The 26,373-nt window shown below is 49.1% G+C and overlaps 1 long non-coding RNA gene across 3 annotated transcripts; it reads right to left on the bottom strand.

Annotated features, from left to right (window-relative positions):
- Positions 1–21,869: 21,869 nt before the first annotated feature.
- LOC120619542 (uncharacterized) lies at positions 21,870–26,259 on the bottom strand. 3 transcript variants are annotated; one of them, XR_005657546.1, is made up of 3 exons: positions 25,951–26,259; positions 25,760–25,809; positions 21,870–25,628 (listed from the first exon to the last, which is right to left on the bottom strand). It is a non-coding gene; the product is annotated as an uncharacterized LOC120619542 (long non-coding RNA). The 3 variants fall into 3 exon arrangements; XR_005657544.1 differs by having other exon boundaries at positions 21,870–25,625; XR_005657545.1 differs by having other exon boundaries at positions 21,870–25,281.
- Positions 26,260–26,373: the final 114 nt, after the last annotated feature.

Raw genomic sequence — 26,373 nt, 5'->3', positions numbered from 1 at the left:
CTGAGGGGGACCAGGGAGGGAGAGGGCTGGGCCTTGGCTCTCCACAGGAACTTACACAGGGCTCAGAATTTCTGATTTGTGCATGTGGGATGGTGTAACACAAGGCTGATTCTATGTATCTCCACTGAGACAGTAACACAGGAGGCAGGATGAGGAACCTCTTGTCTTCTGCACCATAAATACCCAGCCCAGCCTGGCATCCAATTTGCAGAGCATGTTCTTAGATGCTCCCTCTTGCAGAGAGAGAGAGAGAGAGAGAGAGACGTGTTCTGTGGCCTGTGTTTTTTGTGCGTCTGTGTATGTCAAGCCTGGGCACGCATGTCTTCACTGCCATGTGCCATGCAGTGGGTCCCTCTCAGGAGATGATGCCCACAGGAATTTTAAAGGCAGAGCAAGACGAATGTAAGCTGACAATTCCACCCACTATTGACAAGATGCTGACGGGCCTCGCAGAGGACAGGCCTGGTAATTAATCTGCCACCGTCTTCATTGACAAAGCAAAAAAGTGAAGGGAGAGAGTCACACGGGGAGAGGACGTGTGGGGTGTGTCTGGGAGATAGGAAGGGCCTAGGCAGGGTGAGCTGAGAGGAAGAGAGAGGGAACAGAATCGTCTGTGCATCTGGGAAGAAATGTATGTGTGAGAGAGAAAGAAAACGTGAGGGAATGTGTGTGGGAGAGAGTGTGGGGTGAGGGGGAATGTGTGTGTGTGACTGACGGAACGAGGCAGGGAGAGGGAGACAGGCAGGGGTGGAGGACGACGACCTTCTCTCTTCCCTCCTTCAGCCACAAGGGCTTCTGGAAAGCCTTGCAGATTGGCGTGAGGGACAAGCAGGAGAGGTGAGATTTCATTACCTTTTCCTTTGTGTGATGTTTCCGTGTTAGAAATGTAAGATTGGAGTTATAAATAATCCAGTCACAGCTGCAGCATCCTGGAGATTTATGGTGCAATGCCAGCCAGCTTCGGGCTGGGGTGGGGGGGTGGCGGGGAGGTGGGGGTGGTGTCATTTGCTTTAAAAAGCCAAGATGAAAGCTGATTCTTCTGTACTTTGTGCTCCCAGCCCCAACCGGCCCAACCCACCCAATCTCCGCCTCCTGACCCATAGAGCCCAGGGGAAAGAGAAGCTCACAAATGCTTAGACCGCCCTCCCGCTTTTGTCCTGGGCGGTCTGGAGCTGCTACAGGCTGCCATAGCAGGAGCTGAGTTCCAAGTGAGCAGTTTGGGAAGGTTGGGGAGACCAGTGGGGCAAAGGGATCTGGTGAGCAGTGGTGAATTCCCCGCCCTAGCGGCCCCACTTTGCTCAGCTGCTTCAGACGAGGAGCGGGCTAATTGTGCCTGGTAGGCTGACACGTGCGTAGACCAGACACAGATGGGCTCAGGCCTGATGAAGAGGTCCCTGAAGCATGGAGAAGTGGCCTTCCCATTCCTGTTTGCTGCTGTGGGCTGGGGCCTTGTTCCACGCCTCCTCAGCAGAGATCACCATGCTGTATTTGATGCAAGAGTCTGTGTGTGCGAGGGGGTTCCATCCGTCCTGGGAGGGGGTGTACACCCAGTTACCCTGGGAAGGGGCTCTTTCCCATGAACTTGGGGGCTTCTGGCTGAGACAGTGACACCTAGAGCAGAGGCAGCCAGTGTGTCCGGGGCAGTGGCAGGGCAGGGAGGAGGTGTCCCAGGATCTGTCTCCAGTCCTGTTTTGAGAGCAGACGGAGAAGGCATTTGGGAGCTCAGCCGCAGGCTCATCCTCAGGAGCCAGAGGAGCTGGAGGAAAAGGAGGAGCTTTGGGGGTCCCAGGGAGATGAGCTGGTTCAAGGCATCCCTGCGACATGCCTGTGCCTTCCTGCAGTTTCCCACCAGAGCACGTATCCAGCTGTGTCCCTCACGAGCCCTAGGCCCTCTGAGGGCAGGAGACACACACACGTTCTCACTGCAGCCCAGTAACTACACGAGCCCTGGCCCCTAGTTGCTGTACATCAATACCGCCGAAGAGTCAGACACTGGTGCTGATGTGTGCAAAGCCCCTGCGGGCTGGAGCCTAGAGAGGGGGTGTGTGGAGAAGGAGGGGCAGACACACCCCTTGGTTCCTTCCTATTTGTTGTCAGGCTACCACTGGGCTGAGGGTCTCCAGGCCTCCTTGCCCCCTGCCCCTCCTGCCTGGGGCTGGTATAGCCCAGTTACCTCAGGCACCAGCCTGTCACCTTGGTGGTTTCTGCTTTGCTTTTTTCCTAATTCCCTGAGCAAATATTGAACATCCAGAGAAACATCCGAATCCTGGGCCTTGGAGTGAGGATGGAGGTAGTAAAGCAGCTAGCTCTTCCTTGGGGCAGCTCAGGCAGGATAAACGCATGTCAGCGGCAGGCTTCTGGCAGAGGGAGGTTGCTCAGGAGGTGGGGGTGTCCACCCAGTGGATGTGGAGGGGCCCTTTCCTCAGAGGATTCCTCTAGGAGTGGCATCTGTTACATGGCTGTGGACTTTCAGAGCAGCCATACATGGACTGTGGCAGGGTCTTTTCTGGGGCTGGTGCAGTTTGTCCTTCTTCAGTATCCAAAAGCTAAACATGCTTTTGGAGACTGAAGCTAAACATGCTTTTGGAGTGGGGCACACACAATAAGACTCACCTCCCTGGGTTGTCCCAGAGGCAGCTCAGTTGAAAACACAAAGGACCTCAGAGCAAGTTTGCCTAATTTCATGAGTGGCAGAAACATGACATTCAAAAGGGGAACTGAGAAGTCTCCGAGGACCTCCCTGATGTGCAGCTTATATGCATCCTCCCCTGATACATTGCTGGTATACCTGTCAGGGGACCACCCACCACCATATGCATCAACAATGTGCCCTGGGTGGTCGTGCCAGTCAGGATTCTTATTTCAAACAGCAGAATGGACTATGACATAGAGAAAAGATTTGTTGGAAGGATTTGGGGATGCTCACAGCATCAACAGGAAGTCTAAAGACCCAACTTGGAAGTTGGGCAGGATCCAGAAGATGCTAGACAGTCAGCATCATTGCCAAGGTCATGCCACAGGGCAGTCTTCTTAGGATGCCTTTGCTGTCACTACTCCTCTGCAATCCACGGTGTAACGATGGTTAATTTCACATGGCCTAACTTAACTGGGCTACAAGATGCCCAGATATTTAATCAAACATTATTCTGGGTGTGTCTGTGAAGGCGTTTTGAATAAGATTCATATTTGAACCTGTAGACTGAGCAAAGCAGATCACCCTTACCATTGCGGGTGGGCTTCATCTAATCAGTTGTGGGCCTAAACAGAACAGAAAGGTAGAGGAAGGGAAAATTTTCTCTCTCTGCCTGACTGCTGAGCAGGGATATTGATCTTCTTCTGACCTTGCACTGGGACTTACACTACTGACTTTCCTGGTCCTCAGGCCCTTGGATTCGGACACAAACTTACACAGTCGGCCCGTGAGTACTCCTCTGCGGGAGGGCAGTTTCCACAGTTTCCACCCTCAGGCCCAAATAGGAAAGGAGCATTCTGGATGGCCTTCTCGGTTTGCTCCTCTATAGTTCCATCCTTCTATACTTTCCCTCCAACTCGGAAGTCCAGGAGGCTGACCTGTGTGGGCTGCATTAGCTGAACCCCATGCCTTCTGGCTTCCGGTTGGGATTCTCCAATAGGATACACCGTGGAGGAGACTAGAGGGTGGGAGCAAAGAAATTGGGGTATTTGTTCCTTTCGTGTCTTTCTTTTGCAGCTATGGCTCTGTCCAGCTTCCAGTCATCTCCTTCCCTCTCCCCGCCCTCCCCCACCCCGACCCTGTCCCATCAGAGTCTTCCCCTTTCCTTTCAGTTCCCCTTAGCACTGCCCACCCTCCGTAAATAATCCCTTTTTGAAAGGCTCCTCAATTGACCATTAGCAATGACGCTAATTTCCTGCAGGGACCTCAAATGTACAGGGAGTTTGGAGATTGGGAGGCAACAGAACCTCAACGAATGCCTCAAATGCCTCCATCATGGTGATACAGATGCTCGATGGAGGCAGGCAGCATGGTAAAGAGGCAAGAGTGCGGACTTTGGAGACAAATCTACTAGGGGCTGAATTCTCAGCCCAACTCTTATTTTTTGTATGAACTTGGTCAAGTCCTCTAACCATGTTGACCCTTCTTTGCTCTTCGTTGGGGAAATAAAAGTTATTTTTTATCTCATGGATTTGTTATGAGAACTGAATGAGAGATGAATTAAACACTTGGCATTTAGGGGAGAAGCGATGGCAAATAGGATCCACCTTATGTGCCAGCTCCAACTGATCAGTAACAACTCCTTGGAGCTCTGTGTTGAAAATAATTCTGATACCTCATCCTGGCCTGGAGGTGATAGGTGCACCCGTTATTGGTTAGTGATGTCTGTCACAGTGTGGACAGGGAAGTGGCAGTAGGATGTGCTTGCCTTCTCTGTAATAGACACTCATTTAATAGTAACTATTGGTTTTCATATTTCTTTGTTCCTTAGGAAAGGAAGTAAGATGCTGTTGGGGTCAGAAAGGCCAGGATCCTGTTTGACCAGTGTCCGTTCCCAGCAGCACTGCACAAGGTCTGAGTCACTGAGCCACCTCTCCTGGCACTGCACAGACGCCTCAGCAGTGCAGATGCTCCAGCAACCCCTTCCCTTTAATCAGCCAACTGCTTTGCCTATCTAGGTTGTTCAAGGTCTTTCTCCTGGGACCTCCTCTTGCTCTTTTCAATCCTCAGGTGTCCGACCTGATCCTCCCTGCCAACAGATACAGTTCTCTCTCTCTCCCATGTTCACTACCTTCTCCCCATAGGAAGTCATGGGAGTTATATAGGTTAACTTGAATATCTTCACCTCTGTCACCCAATTTCCCAAATCTCCCCCATTATCTCCTGTCCCAACTCAGGGGCCCAACATTATTCCAGCGACACACACCAGAGTTGGTTGAAGGTAGAAGAGGCAGAAGAGAAATCATGGCCACAGGTTTCTACAATGCAAGCTGGAGACTTAGTAATCACCAAGTGGTGCCTGGGGTAACAAAGAAATAGAGGGAAGCATGAACCCTTTCCAAAAATAATCTCTTTCTAGTTTCAGTGGTACATAGGAGCAGCCTTCATTTACTCAAGAAATATTTATTGAGTACCTATTAGGTCCCAGGCAGCAGTGCACAGAACAGATATGTTCTGTGCCCCGAAGGGGAGACAGACCAGTATAACCAACCGAGTGGGTGCTAGGCAGTGCAGTAAGTGCCAAGATGGAGATGAGCACAGACGGGACCTCTAATTGGAGTGATATGGTAGGACAATCAGGGGAGACTTTCCTGAGGAGGTAGCTCCTACATGGAGGCTGGAAAGGTAAGAAAGCTCTTCCAGCTGGCAGTGGGGGCAGCATATGTAAAAAGCCGAAGGTGTTTGTTTGAAGAGCTGCTAGTTGCTGGAAGGTCACCGTGGCTGGGGCTCAGAGCCGGAGGAGAGGAAGTGCTGCAGAGGAGCCAGCTGCGGGGCGGAGGAGCTGGGGGCAGGTCCTACAGGGCTTTGAAAAGGCCTTTCTGAGGCGTCCAGATTTACCCAAACTATAAACTCATGCCCTGTGAGTCATTAGGAGTGTAGTGAGAGCCGATGAATGCAGGGGGTGGGTGGGCAGATGGGCAGCAGTGGCTGAGTGAGGAGGAACTACTGAGTGGGGGTGGAGGAGGCCCCAATCTGATGAATGAAGGCTTTAAGGCAGTCTCCTTAATAGCTGGCTGACCCAACCATCAGGTGCAAATTAGAGTAAAGTGGGCGTTTGTTTGGGCATTTTCTTTCTCCAATGACTAAGTAGGTTCGCAATTACCAACTCTTCTTATAAAGCCCCTGACACTTTTTTCCCAGTCACCTCCCTTGCTCAGACCTGCTTCTCTTTGGAAAATGGGAAATGATGTGTCTGTGTAGCTATGTAGAAATACGTGTAGCTGTGTGTGTGTGTGCATGAAAATATCTCATAATGTGTGAGGAAGTGTATAAATGGGAATGTGTGCTTGCATGTGAATGAAAATCTCTCTGCTGGTGCCATGTATGGGAGCATATGTGCCTGAGACTTGTATGCCTCTGTTCGTGTTGCGGAATATGGATGCATGCATGTAAACCTGTGTCCGGGAATGTCTGTGGGTGGTTTAGAGGATGGGGGACTATGAGGTGTGTTTGCAGTATGTATGGGATTCTATGCAACTAGCCACCATGATTGTCTTTGCAGGAGAGAAGTTGTTAGGCTCGGATATTTATATTAACCAGAGCAATAAAATGCCAGACGGGTCTCCTTGCTTCCCCTTTTGCTCCCTTGTAATCCATTTTCCACCTAGCAGCCAGTGCAAGCTTTAAAAAATGCAAATCAAATCATGTTTTTTCCAAGCTGAAAACCCTCCAGCGGCTTTCCACTGCATCTGGAATAAATTCGAGCTTCTGACTGTGGCCTACACGATGTGCCCCCATCCCAATCTTTGAATCTCTGTGGCCTTATCTCCTTCAACTCCTCTGGCACCCCTGCCTCAGCTACATGGGCGAGAGCTTTTGCATCCTATGTTCCTTTCCCTGGACCCCTTTGCTACTAGTGCTGTCCTGGCTCCAGGTTTCAGCCCAGTGTGATGACATTATCAGTGGGGACTTCTCTGACCTCCCAATTTAAATCATCATCCCCCATTTCTCTCTGTCCCATCACCGACTTCTTTCCTCCCCAGCTCTAGGTCAATTGGGTCTGAAGTAGATGCCGAAACAGAGTTACATGTGCACAGGGATTAGTGGGGAACAGCCCCTGAGAAGAAATAGGGAGAACGACTATTGGGTGGGACCGGGCGGGGTTATCAGCTTCCAGTGCAGATCTGAGAAAGTCTCTGCCAGACCACTGGGGTGCCCAGAGCAAAGACTGCCCCTCTGTGGAGTTTTGAATTGGGTGGACATGGCTAGACCTTGTACCACATCTGGCTCCACAAAGGGCTGGAACCATCAGCTCAAAAGCTGAGGTTCAAGAGAATGAGAAGACAAGTCACAAACTTGGAGAAAATATTTGCAAAAGGCACATCTAATGAAAGACTATTATCCAAAACAAACAAAGAGCTCTTAAAACTCAACAATAAGAAAACGACAACCCAATTAAATAATGGGCCAAAGACCTGAACAGACATCTCACCAAAGAGGATATACAGGTAGAAAATAAGCATATGAAATGATGCTTCACATCATCTGTCACTAGGGAATTGCAAATTAAAATGACAACAAGATACTATAATACGCCGATTTGAGAGGCTAAATTCCGAAGCACTGACAATAGCAAATGCTGCTGAGGATGTGTTGCAACAGGAACTCTCATTCGTTGCTGGTGGGAATGCAAAATGGTACAGCCAGTTTGGAAGACAGTTTGGCGGTTTCTTACAAAACTACATTCTTCCCATACGATCCAGCCACCACACTTCTCGTTATTTACCTAAAGGAGTTGAAACTTATGTCCACACAAAAATCTACACACAGATGTTTTAACAGCTTTATTCATAATTCCCCAAACTTGAAAGCTACCAAGATGTCCTTCGGTAAGTGAATGGATAAACAAACTTTGGACAATGGAATATCATTTATCATTAAAAAAGAAATGAGCTATTAAGCCATGGAAGGGCATGGAGGAATCTTAAAGATGAAAGAAGCCAATCTGAAAAGGCTACATACCGTATGTTTCTAACTCTATGGCATTGTGGGAAAGGGAAAACTATGGAGATGGTAAAAAGATCAGTGGTTGCCCGGGCAGGTGAACAGGCAGAGCACAGAGGATTTTCAGGGCAGTGAAACTATGATGTATGATATTAGGATCGTAGATATAGGTTGTTATACATTTGTTCAAATCCATAGAATGTGCAACATTAAAAGTGAACCCTAATGTAAACTGTGGACCTTGGGTAATAATGATGAGTCACGGTAGGTTCGTCAGTTGTAACGAATGTGCCACCCTAGTGGGGATATTGGTGGGGGAGGCTGTGCGTGTGTGTGTTTAGGGGGGCAAGAGTATATAGGAAATCTGTGTACTTTCTGCTCAGTTTTGCTGCGAACCTGAAAATGCTCTAGCAATGAAGTCTATTTAAAAAGGAAGAAAGGAAAGGAATCCTCGGACATTCTCTTTGGACTCCCTCCTCCTCTCTCCACATCCACATCCTTTCCATCTGCTGTCCAAGCATTTTCTGACTTCTTCACGGGGATGTGTTTGCTAGGAATGTCTGTCTGCCTGTCCTTTTCTTCTATGGTTTGGCTGGATCCTTTTTAAAAAGATTTGCCAGCTCAGGGGCCGGCCTGGCTGGGAGCTTCTTTATCTCTGCAGCTCCTCTGCCCACCTCACAGGCCCCCCACCCCCAGCCTCCTCCCAGCCCACTGACCTTCTACAAAGAATTTCACCAACAAATGACAACTACAATCTGCTCTGTAAGCCCTGTCCTGGTATAAATATGTACCCTGACACCCAGCCAAAAAGAAGGAAACTCAAGATTGGAGAGAGAAGAAGAAAATTTTGGACAACTCATCAGTGCCACATCCAACCAAGCGTAATCTCGCCTCCTTTGGTGTCAGATTGAATGAAACGAGAAGAAAACATCTTCCCTCTCTGTCCTCTAGATAGAGACTGTGCACCCCACTTCCATCTCCCAGGCCTTGATGAAGACTTCTAGAGGCACTAGCTCTGAAAAAAATGAGGCCATCTCCACTCCCATGAGCAGTACAAAATAAAATCAACACTAAGCCACAACATACTAAGTGTGAGGGAACCCTTTAACATTTTGAATTTTCCTATGATGACTACTTTGAAGTTTTGTATTTTTTGAAATATCAAATAGGAAATTCTTAAATGTTTTCCCCCTTCTCTGGTGGTTCCCTGAGGGTGGGTCGGGTCTGCATGTTGCTCTTATCTGTAATCAGTCTAGCTGACCTTCCTGTCCCTGCCCAGGCCTGCCACGTGCTGAGGCTACACAGCATGGTTCCAGGGCTGACCTGGAGGACCTCAGGGGTCCTTCCGTGAACACAGGCTCCTGTGAGTAAGGGAGGGCCACACAGTCAAATTCTTGCTTCACACTGCCTGGGCACAGCAGCGTGGGATTGGTGGGCGACGAGACAGAAGGAAGCAGAGAGAGCAGAGTCCCGGACAGGCATTGAGAGGGAATGTTCTCCTTGGCTAAGGGAGCTGGGCTTAAACAATCAAACTTGAATCGGATCAAAAGATAGCTGCTGAGGTCCATATTGTAGGCAAAAAACTAGTTGGGTTGGAGGGGAGGGCAGAACTAGGAGGCCGGGAGTGGAATCTTATGCCTTGGGAAGTGGTCTTGGGCTCTTCTGTCCTGGGGTGGCTCAGATGGTGGGACAAAATGGTCAAGTATCCACTGTGGTGCTGTCCATCAGCTCAGGTACATTTCCTCCAATAAGAGTTGGAGGATCATTCCACATTACAAATGGGCAAAGTGAAGTCAAGGTCACATGTCCAGTGATGGAAGAGCCTGTCTCTCTGAGTCAGTATTGAGAGTTTGCCTCACAGTGTCCTTTAAAGCCCAGAGCCTGGAGCTCTTCGTTTGTGGATTTTATCATTACCTGACTCCTTCTGAGACTGGAGGGAACAGTGACCAGCCTACCGGCATTTATGTCATAATTGCACATTTAGCTTCACTATGTGCTGGGCATGCAGGTAAATGCTTCAAATATATTGTCTCATCCACATAGCGTCTCTGCATATGTGGGCTTTATGGGCCCCATTCTGCAGATGAACTCAGAAAGGGAAAGGGACTTGCCCACGGTGACACAGAAAGCACAAGGTGGGGACTTCCGGCCCAGTGGAAAGGCAGCTGCATGAGTGCAGAGCCCGCTGACTTTCAGCTATAACCCCAGGTCACAGCACTTAGCATTAGTGTATTATGGGCAAGCAATAAATATCTGGTAAAAGAATGAATAAATGAATGATCAATGAGCTCTTTCTGGCCCCAGATCTGTGTTCTTTCCTGGTTTCTGCCTAGTGTGGGGATCTGGGAGCTGAAAGCAGAAGCCCTGGGTCTTCCTGGTGGGAAAGCCTCCAGGGCAATGCTGCGGGGAGCACTCTGGGAGAGAGGGACCACAGCAGGGCCAGGGCCGCCTGGCTTGGCACGCTTGGGAAACCCTTGCCCTCACCCTTGCCCTGCACCCCCACTCTGGGTGGCCACATGCAGTTTTGGAGGAAGATGTTCACCATAGAATAAACATATGGGCTGTGTGTGCATCCAGTGATTCAGAAGATCATGCTGTGCTGGCCTCCCTCTTCCCAAAAGCCAAGCTGTTGCCATGACAACCAGCCTCACCAAACCAGAGCTTGCTGAGGGCATCCCGATTAACCCCTTCCCGGCATAGCAAGGCCCTCAGTTATGTTCAGCTCCTCTGTCCACATGGTCTGGCTGCTCATAACGCTGATGCCCATGGGCCACCAGAAGGGTGGTGTCGCAGGCAGAAATGTAGGCTTCAGGGGTCAGAGGGCCTGGGTTGAATCTTTGGGTCAGTTGTGCGAATTTAAACACACCAATAAACCTTTCAAGCTTCAGTGTGCTCTTCTGCAAATGGACATAATGGTATGTTCTGTCACAGGGTTGCTGTAAGGGATGGCTGAGGAATGCACATAATGCCTAAGAATACTTGGCACAGAAAGTGCTGTAGTGAATGCTAGTCACAGGAGGAGCTGCTTGGTGCACATAGCCAGTCCGCTGTTCTTACTGCAGGGCCCCAGGCATGACGGGGCGGGGAGGGGAGGGCACACACAGTCACAGACAACAGAGCGGTGATTCATCTGGAAAAAAGGAAGCCCACAGCCACTCGAACTGTACGAAGCCTGGAGGTTGCCCTGAGAGATTCCCATCAAACAGCCCATTCATTCACCTTGAACTCAAACCTCTCCAGGCTTCGCTGAGCTCTGGGACTTCCAGAAGAGAAACCAATACAGACAGAAGGAAGTTGGTGGGTCTGTGTGCACAGAGAGCTGGGCTGAGAGAGAGAAGATGGGGTTGGGCTTAGATGCTGCTCTGGAGGTCAACCTGGCAGCCTGTGGGTATGAGGCCACCTGCTGTCGACCCCATTGAGCAAAAAGGTCCCTAGGGGAAGAGACGGCAGAGAGTCAGAGCAGAAAGGCATTATTAATGGCCACCGTTTATGGAGGGTCAGCCAAGGGCCAGAGTGATGAACACAAATAAGGCCACATTCCCTCCATCCACTGCTTAAAGCATTTTAATGGCTCCTCCGTGCTGTCATCACTAGGACCCAAACCCTCAACATCGCCTGGCCCCTGCCCACCTCTCAGTTCACTGTGCTCCCGCTGCTTTGCACCCAGGACTCAGGCTTTCTTTGGTTTTGGTTTTGGTTTTCAAATGAATATGCTTGTCGGGCATCAGGGCTTTGGCACTCATGAGTGTTTCTACCTGGAAGGCTCATTTACATCCTCCCCCAGTTCATTTACTGTATTTTTATCAATTTTAAGATATACACTAAAAAAAACTCCAATTTTTTACTCTGAAATAATTTTAGACTATGTAAAAATTGCAAAAAATAGTACAACTAATTCCCATATTCCCTTCACTAAGGCTTCCCAAATGTTAGCTTTTTACCATATTTACTTTTGTACTGGTGTGCTGGATACTAGAGCCATGCCCAGTTGTCCTACTCAGTGTCCTTTACAGCAAAAGAAGAAATTTTTCTGCTCAGCGTACTATGTAAACATGTTTCTTATCACTCACTTGTTGTGGCATCTATGTATGATTCTCGCCTAAAACAATATTATGGTGATAAGCAAATGATTATTTTCCAGTTTCGTCTTTTTTCTACATTTGTTTCTTAGCACTTTTTGTTAAGGAAGAGTGTTCTTCTCTTCCCCAATCGTTTGATTATTTGTGTATTTATTTATATCAGTTGGACTCATGGATTATTATTTTACATCTATTGCTCTCATTATTTATTTTAGTACTCAAATTAGGCCAAATTTGTCCAGTAGAAACCTCTTTAAGCTGGCTCTCATTCTTACTGACAGGTCCTCATTATTTATTAATTTTTTTTTTAGCACATTGTCACTTTCTGGCACAATAAGATGTTCCAGGGTCATCTTGTACTTTCCTGAGCCAGCCCTGGAATTGGTTGTTTCCCCCAAAGTACCCTGGTTTCTTTTAGTGGAGAATGGTATTTAGAAACCAAAATCTAGAAACTAGGGGTGCTCTGTGCTTCTGAGGGAGATGCATCTTTGACAACAGGATGCAACCCCTAGTCTGGCATTTGACTCTTCCTTCTGGACACTTCCATTCAACCAAAATCTGAGCTCTGCAGCGAACCCTCAGCCAGGACTCGTTCCCCACCCTTCTTGCCCTTCTCTGTGCCTGATCCACACGGCCTTCTCATTCTGTTCCCCCTTTTGTGGAACCAGAGCCTAGGAGCCTATCTGCTACCAACTCAGGGGTTTAGCACCAGGCAAGCCTGCTGCAGGGCAAGGTGAATTTCTCTTGGATTTCGCCCTATTCTGATTTCTGCCATTACAGACCCTTCTTTCTTTTAAATTGGATGGGAGATAGAAAACTCTTCTGGGGCTAAAGGAAAGTCTAAAAGAGTTCTTCAGCAAGCACCACATAAAACATTTCTAAGGGTTAGAAGGTGTGGTGTCATAGTTAATTGGCAGAGTTTTTCTTTCTCGGTATTATCTAAAATAATAGTGTGTTGACAATCAATAATGTTTTGGGTGCAGTGAAGTAGATCACACCTAGTTATCCTTCAAAACTGAGTTTACACAATTTCCTCATGAGCACTTTGTTTTCATAACATTCAACACAATAGGTAACATAGATATTGGGGTTACTATTGATCAATATCTGTCTGAAGGCCTCACAAACATGCACCCCGTCTGTTTCTCTTATATTCATAGCTGTATCTCCCATGCTTGGCGCATCATAGGTGCTCAGTAAAAGTTTGTTGAAAGCATGACTGAATTAATTTAATCTTCTCAAAAGCCTGCAAAACAGAGATGACTCTCTCTGCTTTACAGATGGGAAACTGAGGCTCTCAGAGCCAAGGTTTGTTCTATGTTGTTCCACCAGTAAGCAGTGAAATGGAGATTAAAACTTGGATTTGTTGGAATCTAATATCTGTGCAAAGTGTTTCGATGGAAAAAAATGGTTTTAGTGGAGAATTGAGTTGAGTTTTTATTCCCATGAGAAATTTGGTCCCCAAAGGAGTGTCTAAATTCTTAGAAATTAGGGCAGCACAAATATGATCTAGGATAAGGCACAGGATAAGGGTTGGTGCTGCAAAGCCAGCCTTCTGCATAGCCACAGCCACTCAGCCCATTCTCTGCCATACTCTCACTAGGTAGGCCTGGACTTGCCCTTCCCCTTATGGGAGGGCCAGGCAGAGGTAGGGGTCAGTGCTTGATCCCCAGCATGGGCTCTGACCCCAGCTCCGTCTGACTAGCTGGTGCCTTCTATTTCAGAGAGCACACTTGAGTTTTACCATCTCACCTTACAGTTGAGGTCACTGAGGCCCAAGGAGTTTAAGCAACTTGCCCAAGGTCAAGATTGGGAATTTGAACTTCTTGAGTATACATTCAGTAACCACTGCACTTTACTATCTGACACTATCTGAAATTCTACTCTGAGCTATCCATCCTCTCTCTGGAATGCAAACACCACAGAAGATAGCCTTGGGACAACCTCAGGTCGGTGTGAAGGTGAATGAGAGCAGCCAGGCTGCAGATTCACTTAGATGCTTTTAGGAATTTCGGGCCCCACCCAAACCTGCTGAGTCTGAATCTCTAGCAAAAGGTGGGGAGGGGCGGAGGAGCTGGATAGGTTTAAAAGGGTCATTCTCCTTAACAGGACTCCAAAAGATAGTGAGGGGCACTGGGACACAGTGGTGATCTGACAGGGACAGCCCCCTGTGGGACGGGTGAGTGAGGTGGATTGGGATGGGGGCTGTCCAGAAATGAGGCAATGACCATGGCTGCTTGGAAATGGGCCTTGGCTCAGGCCCAGCTTGTCTTCTGAGGTGTATCTGGGGTCTATGATTTGGAGGCTATCCCTCTGGTAAACAAAAGTTGGAAGAATTAGCAGGAAATAAACATGCCCGGTAATGCCCTTCACCTGTCCTCACTCCTACATCCGCTCCTGGAGGAGGAGATGTGGTAGCTCCTGGAAGTGGGGAGGGAGTTGTTCATGGTGGGCAGAATTCGGCCCTGGGCAGGCAGGGGTTAACTCTAGCCTGGTCGCTGGCCAACTGAAGGGCTCCTGGGACAGCCCTGGGCAGCCTCCAGTCTGCACCATCTCTGGCCTGTCCTCTCCCCTCTTCACCGCCCCAGGGCCAGACTTGAGCTCATCAACAGACCAGACACACACCCAGGCCTGCAACCAGATCTCACAGGTGAGAGGAGCTGCCGTTGACTTTAAAACACCTCCCAGTGCTCAGACAGGCCTGCGGTTCCAAGTAGGAAAAATGTCAAGGGTAGTGCCTCAGCCTGCAATTCCTGGAGGCCAAGGCCCTTGCTTCAGGTCTGGTGGGGAGTGGGCTCAAGTACCCTAGAATGAAGAGGCCAATGTGCTCATTCAAAATGGCTTTAAAATGAACTCTTGGCCGAGGGCCTGGCACTCTGTGCTTCCTGCTTAGGACACACAAATACAGGTTAAAAAAGAGCTTGAATACATACTCACCTGTGACCTGGGGAATCTGTTTCCTGGCCTGCGTCTGCAGGTACCACCTTCTCCAGAGGTTGTGTCGACCTCTGTGAGCACGCCCAAGCCGTATTCACATCTGCATTGGTATGCCCACTCACACACATATAACTGGGCCCCAAGCTCACCTAGCTGTTCTAAATCAGGCATCCAGGGTGATAGAAAGAGCATCACGTCATCATCATGCAGTCGTCTCTTATTAGGGTGGAGACACCCAGGGAGGAGAAATAGCCCAGTGTTACTCAAAGGGAGAGCGATGCTTTCCTTTCCCCCCTACTTCCTTTCCACACATCCTTCACCCCATTCTGGAAGTCACTTGGATAGGGAGTATGGCAGCTGGAGTTAGAGCCCGGGAGCTCAGTGACCATGTCCAGGCCTTCCCTAGCCTGTCCCTCTTTCTCTGGACAGACCCAGCACCTTTCAGTCTGCTGGCAGCCGCTGTGTGCTCCCAGCACACTCCTCTCTTCTCTGCTTGTTCGTCTCCCGCCCCACGCCCTCCTCCTCCTTTCGTCCCTCCTCCAACCTTCTGATTTGGAAGGGCAGCTGTGGGCCGCCAACTGCAGTCCCCTCCCTTCCATTCAGATTCTAAAATCCCGAGGAAGTGGAGGAAATGGAGTTGGTGGGAGGATGGGGCCAAACAGCCTTCTCCCCTCTCTTGGCGAAGTTCTCTTGGCACCACCATTTTAACTCCTGCTCTGTACAAGAAACCCGCAGACTGAGAAAATTGTGACAGTCTTGATGGAGGAAAAGTGTGGGCAAAGTTCATGTAGTCCTTTCATTCAACAGGTGTTTATTGAGTATCTATTATGGGCCAGGCTCTGGGGAGACATAGTGAACAAATGAGATAGTCTTTGCTCTCATGGAGGCACCTACTACAGAAAACAGGAGGCCCTGTTTGAGGGCCTTTGTGTCTTTCTACCTCTATTGATGGTGAACAGTTGTCCCTGGTCCCCCTCCACGAGCCTGGGGAACAGAGGCAGGATTCATCGCTGCTCCGTAAACATTCGTATTCGTTTTCTGTAGAGCCCCTTCTCCGCTAGGCCTTGTCCTCCACCTGTCCCAGAGCCTCTAGGCCTTTTCCCCCGGGCAGCTGTCGCACCCTGCCCCCTCCCTCTGTCTTGTCTTCCTTCCTCTCTCCCCTATCTTTAGGCATTGGCCATGGTTCTCAGTCCTGGCTGGCCCTCCATAGCCCAGAAAGAACCTTCATGAAGCACAGACCGCATTCAGGGATGGTCAGATTCTACAGGTGCGGGGGTGCGGTCCTAGCCTCTGGCTATTTTTAAGCTATTTAGATTTTCCTGAGGCAATTCCAGGTTGTGTCTTGCTTTGCTGGTGACCTCAGCGCACATATTGCTGTGTATATTGGGAAAGCCAGCTTCGTATGTTGTGCATGTACATAGGTTTCCACGCATGGGTTACATATGCACACAGCACGTGTACACGCATGACATGACATGACATGACATTGACTAGTAGTTCTCAACCGTGGCTGTACATTGGGAACAGGTAAGTAGTACCAAAATCTCGGTGCTCAGGATGCCGCCCCCCAGTTAAAATTAAAAAGAATGTCTGAAGTAGGACTCAGTTGTGGGTAGTTTCAGATCTCCCTAGGTGATTCCAAGGTGCCATCACAGCTGAGAACCACTGATAGCAATGGCGGCTTGCCGATGGAATTTCTTTATTGTGCAGTTAACAAGAGTGAGTGTTCAGACTCTGACATTTTTAAGGAAAAGCACTTGCAAAGAGGCAGGTGGCAAAGATTTGGCCTGGATGCAGTGTTCTCACCTGCGAAGTGAGATCAGTGGACCACACCATCTCTGGAGTCTCACCCAGCTCTTCGGAAACGCGCTGACTGCTGTGGATGTGTCCAGGAAGGAGAGGAAGAAATGTGCCCTCTGGGGAGTGGCCAGGCCCCCTCTGCTTGAGGCTGACACGTCCTGGAGTTCCGAGCATCCATAGGGCCACAGCTGCTTCTCTTTTTATGATGGATATAAACCAAGGGGACTCCTGCCCACCTCCCATAGGAGCAGACAGCTGCGGGTTTGAGCTGCTGGGGAGCCAGGATTAGGGATGGATTAGTGAACATGGTTTGAAGGGGCTCTGGAGTCTTACAACCAGCTCAGGAGCCTAAGGTCCAAAGATAGCAAATGGCAGAAGGAACAGACAAGACTGTGTGGAAGGGAGGGAGAGATGAGAGAGAGGGACAGTTGGCAAGCTGATGCTTGAGCCATGAAAAGTTCACTTATTAATTATTAATTATTTAAAAAGTTTAATTACAAACTATATTTTATAGCGATTTGGACAATATTGAAGTATACAGATAAAAAATGTAAAATTGTTCCTCTCCTCCCATTTCCTTCCATTTTGGTAAACCATTGAACAATGTGGGGGTTAGGGAGGCCAACCCCAAGCCCATGCACTTGAAAATCTGCACATAACGTTTGGCTTCCCCAAAACTTAACTACAGTCTCCTAACTATTGTTTCCAGGACACCCCACAGATACCAGAATCTAAGGATGCTCAAGTCTCTTATATAAAATGCTGTAGAACAATGCATACAGTTGACGCTCTGCATCTGCAGTTGTGAATTGGCAGATGTGAAACCCTGGGGTGCAAGGCTTGACTGTATATTTATTGAAAAAAATCCCTGTATAAGTGGAACTATGCAGTTCGAACCCATTTTGATCAAGGGCCAACTGTATATCCTTGCAGACCATTTTCTATATACACATGTTTTCTACGCGCATTGTTTTTATTTATTTTTTCAAAACTTGAGTTATATTCCACATATTATTTTGCAACTTGGTGTTTTAAACAGTATACCACGGACATCCTCTGTGCCTGTTCATAAGTCAGAGCTACTTTATTCCTTTTGACAGCTGCGTGGAATTCCATCACCTGTTAGAATTTATGGGAATGCTGCGGTCAGCATGCTTGTTCACGTATTTCTGTGGGATACCATCTTAAAAGGGGAATGGTTAGTTTTGAGAGTGTGTGCATTCCTAAATAGGATGGCTTTTATCCAGTTGGTCCCTCAAAAGCATTGCTTGCAGTCCCACCAGAGCACCCTCTTCCTCAGAACCTCAGCAGCACTCAGGATTATGAATCCTTTCTATATACCCCTATGGAAATGGGGCGTGTAAATAGAGCTTAAACAAAGTGGAGTCCTGTGGGGCCCCATCAGCCTCCAGTTTCCTCTTTTCCAGGTGAGATAAAGTGTGGAGAAAAAGGGGAGTGGTTTCTGTCTTCCACATGCAAGGGAGAAACAGGCTGGGCTGCCCCCCTTGAGGTGGTCTGGGGAAGGGTCAGTGACGAGAGGGGCATGAAAGGGTTTTCTGTGCCAGCACATCGCCTGGGACCGAGCAGCCCCACCTAGGGAGACAGAAAGGCAGGATAATGTCGCGGGTAAAAATGCAGCCACCTCAGGCTAAATTGTCTCAGTTCAAATCCCAGCTCTGTCACTCATTAGCTGTTCCTTTCTGAGCAAGTTACACAACCCCTTTTGGTGTCCATTTCTCCATGTATTAAGCAAGGGCGATGGAGATGACCTTCCTCAGCCCCTAGGGTAAGGACAAAATGAATCGATACTTGTAAAGTTTAGAAGAGTGTCTAAAATAAAGTGTGAAGTGACTTTTTAGTTGGTAAACCATTCCCTGCTGCCTAGACAGACAGACAGACAGACAGACAGACACACACACACACACACACGCACGCACGCACACACTCCAATTCTTTATCCTTGAGGTAACAGCTATTAACAGTTTGGTGCCTATTATTCCAGACCTTTTGGAACATCTGAACACATGACATGTGCTTGCATGCGGGTGCATGTGACAGTTATAAATATTCCCGCGTGCATACACTATCATTTAGGACTCCTCATTTTAAATTAAAAAGGTTTTGTTAATTAATTTCATTTTTTGAACAGGTGTTATATACACATGGTGTAAAATTCAAGAAGTAAAAAGAGGGCATAGAGTAAAAAATAAGCCTCCTTTTCGCCTCAGTTTCCTAGTGATTCAGGTCCCATTGTTACCAATTTCTTGAGTATCTTTCAAGAGATATTTTAAGCATTTTTAGAAACATGTAAGTTTACACATCTTATTTCCTTACACAAATGACAGCATACTTTACACAGTCTTCTGCACTTCTTTTTTTTTCACTTATTGATATGTCTAGGATTTATCTTTTCGTGTCACCAGATATAGAGTTGTTTTTAAATTTTGGCTGCTTAGTATATCACGGTTAGAAGTACCATCACTTCTTTAATCCTTTAAAAAACGAACTTGGCTTTTCTAATATTTAACTTATTAACAAAGCTACAACAAATATCCTTATAATGAGTCTTCTTTTTAAAGTGAAAGAAAACCTAGCAAAAATTGACTTAAACCAACAGACGAAATGGAATTTGAAGGCTCGGTAACTACAGAGGTCCAGATATAATGTTGACTTCAATTAAGGTTTGATCCATTCACTCAGTGTCCCCTCAGACCTGGTTCTCTGTCTCTTTTCTGTCTTTTGATGTGTGGTTTTTCTCTTTAGGCTCCATTTAGTGTTTGCTCCCCTTCCCCCTTCCCCAGCTCTACGGCTTTTCCTCATGGAACAAAAAGGCTGCCATAGCTCTAGATCTCCATCCTCAAACCACAGAGACTATGTCTCTGTAGCTTCTACAGGAGAGGGAGGAAGTGACTTGTCCCGGAAACCAAGCAAACCACAGTATCTTCTACACTGTCCTGCCACTTGTCTTTTTCATTCTAACATTTTACCAGGGACCTTGTTCCAGGTCAGTGTACATACATCTATTTTATGTGCCTCACCAGCACCATTCATTAAGCTGCAGAGCCCAGGCCCACTGTTTTTAATCACTTGATTCCATCTCTGTATCACTCAGGCCTCCAGAAGCTGTGTGTGCAGGAAACTTGCCCTGTGCTATCACTGCATACTTGAAGCCTGGAACAAAACGCCTTGGATAAATATTTGTTGACTGTCGTCCTTGAATCGAGATCTAACTAATTGGGTGTAGCCCACGGCTTCAGCAGTGACTCCCACCTTGAGAAAGAGCCCGGGCTCTGAGCTCCAGGGTAAGAAGCTGACAGAGAAGTGAGAGCGACTAGAAAGCGAAAGTAAAGTGAGAGGGGAGGAAAGAACCCCGAGGGTGCAGACTGGGGAGGAGGGGCTGGGCCAAGAGTTCATTCAAGCCAGTCTAGCGAGGGAGTCTAGTTCGGGGCTGGCCGCATCGGGATAGGCGGGGGCGCTGTGGGCGGGGCGGCAGCACGAAAAGAGAGAAAATGTGTTTTGTAATTAGTCATTGCCCCCTGGAGTGATGCTGGGAGTTTTCGCCGGAGGTGGGTAGACCAGATTTGCAAAATGACAAACAGGGGCTAACCACCACCGGCTGGGGCCACAGAGGGGCTTCCGGCCCTGGTGGCAGAAGTCGAGCTTTCTAGTTTTTTCTCTGTTCCGCCCCACTGCATTCAAGAGTCTGCCAAATAGTGGAAATGGGAGGGGAGGGCCTCTGAGGATAGACTTCCCCAGGGGCCAAACCTGCCTTTCCTGGCATCCTTGGCTGGCCTCTGCCCTCTGCCTGTTTCTGGGATCGGAAATGGGGACACGGTAGTGCATGCCACTTGGAAAAGGCTCAGAATTGACTTTTTCTCCAAAAATCTTGACCGACTTGCCCTGAGGTTCTTGGGAAACAGGAAAACATTCTGGGGGCGGAGAATCAGTAAAAGCCCTATCCCTCCCCTCCTGCTAAAGAAAGCAGCAAAGGGGTTGAAGCACTTCCAGACCTAACAGGGATGGCTCATTCCATGCTTAGGAAAGTAGAGGTTACTTGTTCCCCTACAGACATTCTTGGGGATGTTTGAATCAAATGTTGGGACAGAGACTCCTGCCCCTCACATGCACAATGGGCATGCTCTGGGCTTTACTTCTTTGTTTTCCAGAGCAAGAGGCTTTCAAATTTTTAAAACCAGGACCCACAGTAAGAAGTGCATTTCACATCTCAACCCGTTACTCAGATGAGCGTTTACATACACTGAAACAAAAGTTCTACCATCTGTAACTTATGCTTATGTTTTTCCATCCTATTTCTTTTTAAAAATATATTCTGGGTGTAATCCACTAAATTGATTTCATGACCCATTAATGGGTCTCAGCCCACACTCAGAAAGAACATTGCTCAGTTGATTCTTCACTCTGCGGGGTCTTCAACCCCTAAAACCTGGAAGTTGGCCCTAGTTTTCCTGATGAGCTCCTCCCTGTATGTTGTCCTTACTAGTGCACCATACACCATACATTGATCCATACATCAGGTTCCAACCAGACTTCCTTTGATCCCCCTGGACTCTTGGGGTCCTCCAGGGTAGGTACGAGAGGCCGGTTCCTGGCAGGTTGTCTGAAATAAGATTAATCTCGCAGGAGGCCCACCAAGTTTATATCTGGTGGGCCACTTTGGGCCGCAAGAACCCTGCAAGAATAAAATATATAACTCAAGCAACTTAAACAATGAAGAGTTAATAAAATCATACACCAGAAAGCCCAGAGGTAGGTGGTTCCAGAGTTGGTTAATTAAGTGATCACATGGCCTTCTGTTTATTTCCCTGTTGTCATCCTGAACTTTTGGAAATGTCCTTCTCTACATTAGTCTCAGCGTGACAAGAATGCTATGTTAAGGGGCTTTTGTGGGTAGCAGGAGAAGGGAAGGGTGGAGCCTGGGTTTCAGCCGGCTGGGTAAGTGAGTGAGTCACTGAGTGGCTGGGCTCTTTCAGCCCCATGTAAGGACAGGCTGTAGCCACCCACTGCCCGCCCGACTATGTCTGGACAGAAATGGGCATGTCTGCTTTTCAACGGGCCTCACCTTGTGCTTGGATAACCCTGTGTATCAGGAAGGCCAAAGATGCTTATCACCTCTTTTCTCTCCAAGAGTCACAGGCACCCAAAACAGAAACGACTCCTGGCCTCACCTGTAGATCTAGGCCTAAGCTGAACAGAGAACCCAGTGTCCTGTTTCCAGCTTGGTGCTGGATTCCTTGGAGTAGGAAGGGCCAATCAGGAACGAAAGAAGCTCTCTGGTGCCTCTTTCTACTTTGGGCTTTTTCTGAATCTCATCTCCAGACCCCTCATTCTGTCTACATAACTGGTTGTCTGCTGGTTTTCCCAGGGAGAACTGGGAGGTAGGGCTGGGACAGAGCCTGGTGGTAGCAGAGTCTTCCCTGATGTCTCAGTTTTTGGTAGCATCTGATAGCATAGACCTAGCCATGACTGAGGTCTAGAAGCATCTGGGACTGTGTGAGCTGGAAGGAACCTGAGAGCAATCTCTCTCATTTCATAGATGTGGACACTCAGGCACAGCGAAGGGTAGTGACTTGCCCAGGGCCACACAGCTGGCTACAGCAAGGTCATGAACTGGATCCGTGGTTCTCCCTACAGTTGGCTCCACCCGCTACTCTCTAAATCTAAAACTGAGACTAGGTATCAACTCTGAAGTGCAGACTGCTTGCCCCAGGCCCCTCTACCAGCTGGGGAAGTTCCTGTGTTCCTATCCCAAGCTGGTTTGCCTGTCTCCTGGTAAACACAGCAAAAGGTTGGAGTAAGAAGTCATATTATAGTACCTGAGATGATAGACATTAACCCTTCTGAAGAAAGTCCTAACTTTAACAAAGGGGAGGAGGGCTTGGCAGAATCTGGGAAGAATTTGCTCCAAGAGCTGGTACTAGGGAGGTTGTGGTGCCAGCGTGCGTGGGACCCCTGCCCGTGGGCAGGGAGGGAGGGCCCACCAGGGTGCGTGTTGGTGCATATGTGTGTGTGCAGGCAGAGGGCAGGTGGTATAGATGTTCAGGAAGTACTGGACAGGAAGTTGGAATGCCCGGGTTCTCTCTGCCACCTTACACCCTGTGACCCTGGAACTTAACCTTCTGGAGCCTCAGTTTTCCCAGCTGCAAAATGGGAATGCTAAGAATATCTTTCACAGGGTTGTTAAGAAGATCTAGACAGATAGATGTGAGTGATCTCCCAGGACAAATCATGAGGGCTGTTCCGGGGGTGGTGCGTGTGAGCAAGAGTTGTGTTGCTCCCCTGGGGCCCTCGCTGGAGCTGGGGGTGTCAGGAAGCACTTGGTCTGGGGAAGGGAAGGACATGGAGAGCAGCTCCAAACCCCTTGCCTGCAACTTCCTTCCTTGCTTCCTTGGCTGCTTAAGGCAGCACTAAATCAGGTCACCACTTGTCTTTACTTTGCAGTAGCTGTCATGCAAACAGCTTCTCTGCCCAGCTCCCAATCCAGGTCATCTCTCCCACACCCCTCCCTTCTCCAGCAGCCAAGGAGACTACAGCTCAGTGCTTTTGTTCTTGAGTGCTGTTCATTAGACCCTGGCTGTGTGCCTGACACTAGGCCTATTGCTTTAAGGAGAAATAACAGGCACCCTTTGCAATACACCAGGCTCCATCATGAGATTATCTTTATTAGGGAGATATGATCACTTCTGTTTTATAAATGAGGAAACTGAGGTTCAGAAAAGGTAAGTATCTCAATCAAGGTCACTCAGCTGGCAAGTGCAGAGCTAAGGCTGAAACCTAGATCTGCCTGATTGCAGAGCCTGTGCTTTTAATCCCTGAGGTCCTGTGTTTAGACTGGAGGCAGAAGGCGTGGGTGAGAGCTGAGAGACCGGGGAGAGAAGGTGAGAGTCGCTCTGGGAGTAAGGTAATGTCTGAGGGGAGAATGTAAGATGGAGGAAGAGAGGAGGGGACAGGCCTGCAATGCGATGGTGAAGCACACACTCACTTACCTAGATACGCACATGACACACACACACACACACACACACAAATGTGCCATAGACAGACACATACAACTTATGCAGATATGCTACACACACACAGATAGACAGCACACAGATATACCACACATAAAGGTAGAGAAGCCAACACAGATACTGACTGACATATACAAAGACCCACAGGACAGGCACACACATAAACACACACATAAAAGACACACAGACCCAGAAATGCACACCATGTTGACACACATCAGAGGCACACACAGACCCAGTGACACTCAGACTCACATATGCATAGACACACTAACATGACAGCACCCACACACTGACACCCCCCCACACACATCCTGGAGGGAAGGGAAGGAAGAGCCAGGTCCTCCTCATTTCCCAGCCTCCCTCTCTAAGGCACAGGAAAAAGCCTTCTCCAGAAGTGCTGAGTCAGCAGCCGGTGACAAATGAGCCTCGGGGCGGGCACTTAGCATTCAGAGCGGAGCGTGTTTGTGGTCTGTTGTGCCAGCGCCAGCCCCAGGCCCATAAGATGGGGGCAGGGAGCAACGCCAGCTGCCTGCTCAGGGGGAGGCCCTAGGGAGGAAGTGACTCACTTTGACTTTGCAGCCCAAGGTCACGCAGCAGGCTTTGCCAGCCAGCCTTCTGCGGAGAGGCAGGGTGGGCTCTGGCTGGTGCTGGGCTAGCCAGCCTGGGAGGGGCTGGATACAGGTGGCCCTTCCTACTGACAAAAGAAATATGAGGAGAGGTCCCTTGGCTCTGAGAGTCCTCTCAGAAATGTCCAGGGCTGGCTCAGGGGCCTGAATCTGGGGGTGGAAAGGGGTGGTCCTTGGGGTCCTTCACAAACGCTCCTCTCCACTCCTTATCGCCATCGCTGGAATCCAGTGAAAGGGGACACCCCGGAATGCCTGGGTGGCTACAGTTGCCTGCCGGCCTGGCTCCTCCGCCCTCGTGCCCCCTTAATTTATTCTTTAGGAAACAGCCAGTGAGATCTTTTCAAGACATCAATCACATGATTTCTTCTAATGGCTTCCTGCCTCGGCGTCAGTAACATCTTCCAAACGGGCCACTCTTGACCGGGAAGGGAGGAACTATTGAAAATGACACCAGGACAACACGTGTGAATAGGGGCTGTCCCAGGGACTCAGCCCTGCGTTGGGCTTGTTTCCACCGCAGAGCCTTCGTGCCACCCCCATCTTTGCACTGCTGACTCTGATCACAGCTTAAATGTCACCTCCTCAGTGAGACTGTCCTCCTGCCAGTCCTTCTCCACGTAGTAGTTCTGCTTTATGTCCTTCACAGCATTTACTGCTACCTGTGTTCATATATATATATTTTGTTGACTCTTTTTTGTCTGTCCACTCCCCTCCCTCCATAAAAGCTTCTTGACAGTGATGACTTATTGTTTTGTATGATCCTGCTGTGTCCCCAGTACCTAGAATAAGGCCTAGGACATAGTGGCACTCGGTAGCATTTAATATGTGACTGCACAAAGGAGGGGCAGGACTGAAAGGGAACACGAGGCTTCAAAGGGCAGCCTTGGGGAGGCACAGCAAGGACAGACACGGGCCTGGGTAGAGTGTTTGTGTGCGAGTCCATGGACTTGCGATGGGGAAAGCCACGGCCCCAGTAACCAGCAGGAAGGCTTCGGAGTGATCCAGACCTGGCTGAGAATTCCTGCCCTGTCCACTACTAGCTCTGTGTCTTTAGGCCAGTTATTTATCGAGAAAAATGAGAAGAAACACCACCTCTCTCCCAGGACAGCTCTGAGTCTCCTCCCAGATGTCACTTCCTCTCCATGCCAGCTCCTCAGACACACTTGGCTCTGTGGGAGAAACCAGAAGTAGAGAGTTCTTTTCCTTAAGGGTGTCTCAGAGGTGCCAGCCATGTATCCACTCCAGGTCCTGCCAAGCCCCGTGACTGCTTCCTTCCTCCCAGGTGGACAGAGATTGAGCAGGGCTCCCTGACCCAAAGGTGGGCCTCTGGGAACAGTGGGGGAAATCTGGCAAAATGGAAACACTACAAAGTGTTTGAATCCTGGCTCCGTGGCTCCGGTCACCTCTGAGCTGGAGACGTTTGTGCTTTCATTTAACTCCTGTCTTCTCCATGCCCCCTGTCTTAGAGTGAGGTTCCAATAAAATAACCAGGATGGTGCTTTGGTCCTTAGCTCTACTGAGGGAATATAAAGGGGTGTCATTAGTTGAAGGGTGGAGGGGAGCGCAGAAAGCTGCCGAGGCCCTTTCTCCCCATGCCCAGAGGGCCCTCAAGGGCCAATCTTTCTGACCCTGCCTCCCAACCCTCACCTTACTTCTGTGAGCTGATCCTGGAGCCCCTGGCCTGGCTGTTCCTGCTTCTGTGGAGGAAACAGAAAGTGAAAGTGGCCCTGTGGAGGAGGTGGCCCGGAAGTGTGCCTTCTGCAGAGGGACCCCAGTAAGATAGGGCAGCACTTAGGCCCCCAGGCCACCTGCCCTGAGCTGCCTGCATAGCCTCTGACCTTTGCTGGGACTCCTTCCTGCCTCAGCCCTGGGCAGAGCAGCCTGACTGGGCAGTGAGAGGGTGACCTGAGGCCACTGTTCCTGTGTTCTGTCCCGACTCGACCTCGTGGGTGAGAGGAGGGAAGGGATGGCCTGACAGCCAGGGATTGTCCCCACGGGATGGGTCAGAAGCTGGAGTGGCCGGCTCCCAGGTCAGGATGCTGCCTCAGCTGGGGCTTTCCTCTGTGGGCTCCCCACAGAGCTTCTCAAGGGCGTCCCTGGGAGGCCCAAGGTATGAGTGTGGGTGGAGGAAAGTGAAAGGAACAAGACAATAGCATCAGCCAACCTCAAGCGCTAACCGCGGGCCAGGCCTCATGCCAGGTGCTTTATCCACCTGGCAAAACACTGGGTGTCTCATAATCACACCCTGTGAAAACTGCCTG

The sequence above is a fragment of the Pteropus medius genome, unplaced genomic scaffold (genome assembly GCF_902729225.1).
Source record: "Pteropus medius unplaced genomic scaffold, Ma_sr-lr_union100, whole genome shotgun sequence".
Taxonomy (NCBI): domain Eukaryota; kingdom Metazoa; phylum Chordata; class Mammalia; order Chiroptera; family Pteropodidae; genus Pteropus; species Pteropus medius.
This window is presented reverse-complemented; position numbering and strand designations above follow the sequence as displayed.